Source organism: Ciconia boyciana, chromosome 3 (assembly GCF_034638445.1).
Source record: "Ciconia boyciana chromosome 3, ASM3463844v1, whole genome shotgun sequence".
NCBI classification, from domain to species: Eukaryota; Metazoa; Chordata; class Aves; order Ciconiiformes; family Ciconiidae; genus Ciconia; species Ciconia boyciana.
The window spans coordinates 90,035,580-90,041,579 of NC_132936.1; the positions used below are offsets into that span (position 1 = coordinate 90,035,580).

Sequence of the window (6,000 nt, forward strand, 5' to 3'; positions counted from 1 at the left end):
AGTTCAACGCAGGAAAACGAGTTGATGCAGTAAGCGAATGAGGAGCTGTCCTCAGCAGAACAGGGTGCAGTACTGTGTGCCCAAACGCACGTGACAGCTGCCAGCCAAGACTCACACGATCATCCAGACGGATGGGCCTAAGGCGGCACTTGAACTACCACCTTTAGCCATACACCCCAAACGGGGTTCAGCATTCCCGACGCAATTAAGTCCCTAAATTTCCCATCATTTTACCAAACGTGATCAGGAAGCAATTATTAGACCCGAAAGACCGACACCACGCTTCTTTCTGTTGCCAGAAGCTCCAGACCTGGAGTCACGCTTTATTCAGGAAGAAAGCAAGCACTGCTGTTTAGGTCAGCAACTTTGCTGCGGGATGCATGCTTCATGCAAAAAAACAAGAGACCCCCCCAAAACGCGCTGGATTTCTGTAAAGCTGTGCTCTCCCCAGTAAACCAGCCCTCTTCCCGCGATCACCGCTTCAACGCAGACAGCGAATTTCCCGCCTCCTCCTGGAAAACGACACCGAAATGGGGGAGGGGGGGGGAGGTAGAAAAAAAAGAAAATTACAAGAAAAGAAAAACCCTCCAAAAGGTGACCGAAGGAGCGGGAGGCGGCGGCGTGCGCCGGCCGGGCGGCGGGCAGCCGGGCAGGAGGGAAAGGTCCCGGCGGCAGCCGCCACTTCTCCCACGCCCCCAGCCTCTGACGGCCGCCTCCCGGCTGCGGCGCCTCACACGCCGCCGCCTCCCATGTGCGCTGCCCAGGCCGCGCCGCCGGCCCCGGCCTCCTCCGCCGCGGCCGGGCCACGTGTGGCGGGCAGGGAGCCGCAGCCCAGGGGGTCACTTACATAAGGGGCCGAGCGACGGCGGCCGGGCCCGCCCAGTGCCCCCGCCGGGCCCGCGTTGCGCCAGTAGCGGCGGTGCCGGCCTAGCCGCCTCAGGAGCACCCGGTACCTGCTGGTACGGGGGAAGGCAGACGGGCGGGCGCGCGGACGGGCGTCGCCGCCGCCACCGCCACCACCGCCTCCGCCGCCTTCTCCCCGCGCCGCTCCGCTCCCTCCTGCCCGCCCACCCCCCACGCCCCAGCCCGTTTTTCCTCCGTACGTGCCGATGAGGGCGGCGGCATCTCCCGCAGCGGTTATAGCGGCCTCGGCCTGCTCCGGGCCTGCCCGGCCGCGCCACAGTCGGTTCCTGCGCGACCGAGCGCGCCCCGTTCCGCCCTCGGTCCCTGCGCTGCCGCGCGCGCCCCGTGCCGTGCCGCGCCGCGCCGCTCCCCTCCCCCCGCGCGCAGCACCCACCTCGGTCGCTCACCCGCCGGGCGGGGGGCGGGGCGGGGCGGGGGGCGGAGTTCTCGCGAGAGCTGCCACGGCCACCGCGGGAATTTTCAAATTGGCGGGCACAGCCCTGGGCTGTGGCCGCCTCCGGACTACGTGTCCCAGCATGCCTCGCCGCCAGCCTCTCCCGCTCCCCGCCTCGGCTTCCTTCCGGTGCGGGCCAGCTTGGCGGGGGGCACGCCGGGAACTGTAGTTCCTGGCCTACTACAGCGCGTGTCTTCTGAGTGGGGCGTAGAGGAGGTACCATTTTGCCTCCGGCCCCAGCGGCCACCTGAGCCGCCGGGGAGTCTGGAAGGGGGGCGATCCCCCAGCCCACGGGGAGCGCTCCCACTTACGGAAAAACCGCACAGAGCCCGCTCTTGGCCCACAGCACCTCACCCTGCGGGGCTGGGCCTGCCGCTGTCTGGCCGAGAGGGAACCTGCCAGGGCAGGGAGATGGGCCGCTCGGGCCAGCTCTGCCTACACGTGTCCCTCTCGTCGCAGGGGCCGCCTGTCCTCCTTGGGGCACGTGGTTGCTGCTGAAAATGGGTTTCAGAGGAGCTCGGCCCTCCCCAGGTGTGAGGCCCCACTGGCAGGGGCTGCATCCCTCGCCACTGGGCTCTGCTCCTGGCAAGCTTAGCCTGGAAGCTGAACTCCTCACTAGTAGTTTGCAGGCTCGATTTGTGTTTTTTTACACCTCATTGTAGACTGTCGCCAGCACGGCTGTTTCGGCAACAACTACAATCATGGCAGTGTCAGCAAAAACTCGGGAGAAGATGCAACCGTATTTCAGTGAAGCTTAAGCCTGGTACTAGTGTGTGAGGTGTCTGTAAAGGCAGTTGCTCTGTATTAACATCCTTCAACAGTCCGAATGGGGTTTATGCCAGTAGTATTTGCTCGTAAAATATGCTAAGTGCCAATGAGAAGAGGACTTTGTATATTTTGTAAATAAACAGGTTTCCAGGCATATTTGATTCCTGGTGTCTAGCTTACTGCTGTTGTTCCTACTTGACTGCCAAAAGGTTTAAACAGCAAGGAAGCAGAAACATAGCTAGACTTCAATGAAGTAATAGTGGCAATTAAAACTACTTAAAATAGATTAGCTCTAGACATTAGATGAAATTTTAGACTAAAAAAATACCCATATGGCAGCATAAGTGAGTGTTTCTTTACAAAGTGAAACCATGGCTGTCACATGCATTCACCACTGAAGAGAGGGCAGCTGAAGGTACTTACCTGTACAAAACTATTCTTTACAGCCGTCATGATGATAGTTCTTTGTGTTGATTTGCCAAGCTGAGTTGTGACCTTCTTTCCATTTACTTTACAACACAAGGTACGTGTCAGCAGCACCTTGGCAAGATACTTACCCTTTCGGGTTTTGCCTCTTGGAGGTAGAACATCAGCAATGTTTGGAGACAGAAGTATCACTGTACTTGTGAATTAACTGTTCGTTGAATCCTAGTTCATGACTTCTGGTGTTCTGGATGTTGTTTCAGTTAGGATGAGATGGTGATAACAGATTGATGTATCTCTTGTGCAACACTGTTTATGTACAAAGAATGAGCAAAGTCCCACTTTCTTGTACTGAGCAAGAACTAGATGACAGAAGATACTTCCAACCCCCTTTCCACCTAACAATTTCTGCTAGGACCCCATCTTTTTTTCCAGGTAGCCAAGGCCTAGACATTTTGTTCTTTTTTATCATGTGTATTCAAATCTCCATCAACATGAGAAGACAGGTTTTAATCAATCTGCACATGCCTGTTCAGAATATGGTACTCCTTTATTTTGGCTACCAAAAGAGCTCAGTTTCTTTTATACTTATCTTAAATAAAGGAAATCCTTCAGCCCTCCTAGCTTCAACAGAGCGTAATGCAGTCACTAACACACTTAAATGGCAGACACCTAATTTATTTTATGTGAGTGTTTTGCTGTTGTCAAAGTTAAGTAAAGCTCACTGAACTTAGTAGTTCACAGTAGTGCCTGCAGCATAATTTCTTTTCATCCCTCAGTTTAAACTAAGGGACTAAGTCTTCTGTTTTCAACTTTAAAAACAAAAGGAGAGAATTTTGGTCTTTGGCATTTTAACAGAATTTTCACTTTCATGCTATTTTTTCCTCCAACCCGCATAGTATCCTTCACAAAGAGAATCATTGCACATCACATTCAAGATAATTTTCATTACAATTTACAGATTGTCCAGAAAATACCAGAGCTATTAAGTGTCACTCCAGCAGTTTAATACCCACCTTTTCTCTCACACTGCCACATGTATATCCTAAAATACCGTACAAATGGTAAGAGTGAAAATCAGAATACGAGCCAGTTCTTGCATTCCAGACCTCTTCAGCACATCTATAATGAGTTTAATTGATTTTGGAGCAAAGCAGCTAAACTTTGAGATGAATGTTTAAACCTGCAACACAGTAATACATGCTTAAAAAGGTTTACTGAAAAAAAAACGAACCAGGTAATAACACTAAATGATCCTACTTTAAATTCCTGTATACTCTTTCAGAACAATAGTTTCTTGTAAGTAAGGACTAATCTGTTTCCCATCACAGAAAGGACTCCCTGTTAGACTCAGAGTTTCTTTAAGGACACAAATTTATTCAACAGAAAATTCAGAAGAAAAAACCCTCAATATAAACCATTTCCACTGAACACTCTAGAATATAGTCTACACAAACCAGCTAAGGTGCGTGACTCAAAGATGACTAGCAGGCACCCACCTCTTTCTTCACATCCTCTTTCCCAGGAGAGGAAGCCCCTGCCAATATCCCAAACTTGTCTGATAACTGCTTTCCCCCCCTAGCCCCGAGTCCCGCTGGATTTTAAAGGGGTAGGCTATTTAGCTGCAGTTTTCATCTATTTTTAATAAGAAAGCATATGTAAAAAGCCAACACAGTTAACATAAATTAAGGTTACACCATTAGTCACTGAAAGGAGAGAAAGTAAGTATGAAGTGAAAAGTGCAAGTCTAATGCTACCCCTCTGAGTGTATGTATTGGTCAAAACACTATTTGACTTTAAAACAGACATTTTGAGATATTAATAAACAAATCTGCAATGCTTCTACGTGGCAGGATAATCAAAGGAGTGACAAATAAGTTCAATTTCTTCCAGCACTATTAACAGCGTACATTATCTCTGAATTACAGCTGTGCCTCTTCAGGGTAAGTCTACCATTCTTTATATTATTATGCAAATGCTGACCGTGACTCGGTGGCTGCTGTTGCCATTTTAGATCTATTAATTTGTAGCCTATAAGAGTGCTGGTCATGGACAAGGAGCCCACCGTGCCAGGCAATGAAGTCGCATGGGACAGCCTGGCTCTTGACCTAACCGGGGATGTTGTGCACACAGTCACGAGGCATTGGTGAGACAGTATTTGCCTGCACAAAAGGAAGCCTAACCCTTGTCAAATGTTTCTTGCGAGGAAAAGGGGAGTTTTGAAGGTGCGTTAGTTTTGCAGCTGTGTGCAGGCAGCTTCTCCCAGACAAGCTGGGCAGCGTCACACCCGCAGGGCTGCGTATGAGAACGTACCGAGCGGGTGATACCACTGGCTGATGGGCGATGGCAGGACTGACTCTGTTATGCGTGAGAGGCTGTGCCTGAGACAGGCAGAGCTGGGGTGGACCACGGAAGATCTTGAAAGTGAGGACAAGCGGCTCTCATCTGATGTGACAGAGAGTAAGGAGCTAGGGTAGAAATGCAAAGATAGGCATGGCAGCACCAGAGGACCAGCTAGAGCCATATCCTTTGCTGAGGCATTTAGAGTGATTATGTGCAGGACAGGGCTGCATTCATTAAGGGCAGGACAAGTGCTTCGGCAGTAAGCACGATTCGAAGTGGCAACACCTTGGATGAGAGCCTTAGCTGTATGGATGGAGACAGAAAGGCTTCGTGTCAGGAATTATTTACAGAACAACCTTGCAAGGCTCAGACATGGCCTGAATAAGGACACAGGGAGAGGTCTGGACCAAAGATGTCCCCCCATTTGTAGGCATATGTGAACATTGGCCTAAACAGCAACTGAGGAGCAGCATGATTAAGTGGTCTGGGTTAGCCGAGCTTGAGCTTGAACTGACAGCAAGGCTTATCTGAGCAAGCATCAGAGAGGCAGGCAAGGCTGTGTTTGGAAAGAAGGTCTGCAATTCATCTTGCCCGGTTTTAAGTGTGTACGGTGCAGTCATCAGCATCAGAGCCACTCAGCTGGGCTCCCTTTTTAGGTAGGGGAGGAAAACAGATTTTCCTGGGTGCCATTCATCTGACCTGCTTTAGACACCTCCTATAGGATTAGCTGTAAAGGGAGTCTAGACGGCGTTGCAGGTGGAGACACCTGCACTGTACCCTTTTTTTTTTGGTCAGGTTGATCTCACCTTGAGAGACTGATCTGGATAGAGCACTGGATCTTTAAGTTGCTCAGCAGCTGAATTTATGTTTGCAGTTGGGATTACCCAGAAATAAGGCTTAGAAGAGAAAGAGGACAAGGACAGAGCTTTATACCACCCATGCTGGAGTCTGGCGAGTGAGACAAAGAGGAAAAAAGCCATGCTGGTTGAGTGAGGGAAGGGAAGGAGGAGGGTAGAGCTGCGAAAAACAGAGGGAATAACCTCTCAGGGAGAGAAGCTCGGTTGACTTGTGGCATGTGCCTGACACGCGAATGGAGATGTAGGGGAGAG

The 6,000-nt window shown here is 50.8% G+C and overlaps 1 protein-coding gene across 1 annotated transcript in view; it reads right to left on the reverse strand.

Annotated features, from left to right (window-relative positions):
• Positions 1–1,277, reverse strand: part of LOC140649898 (protein ELYS-like) — a 64,094-nt gene extending 62,817 nt beyond the window's left edge. Inside the window, exon 1 of the mRNA XM_072857734.1 lies at positions 1,108–1,277. The gene's annotated coding sequence lies outside the window, so the exon portion shown is untranslated. The remainder of the gene's footprint in view (positions 1–1,107) is intronic.
• Between the last annotated feature and the right edge of the window lie 4,723 nt (positions 1,278–6,000).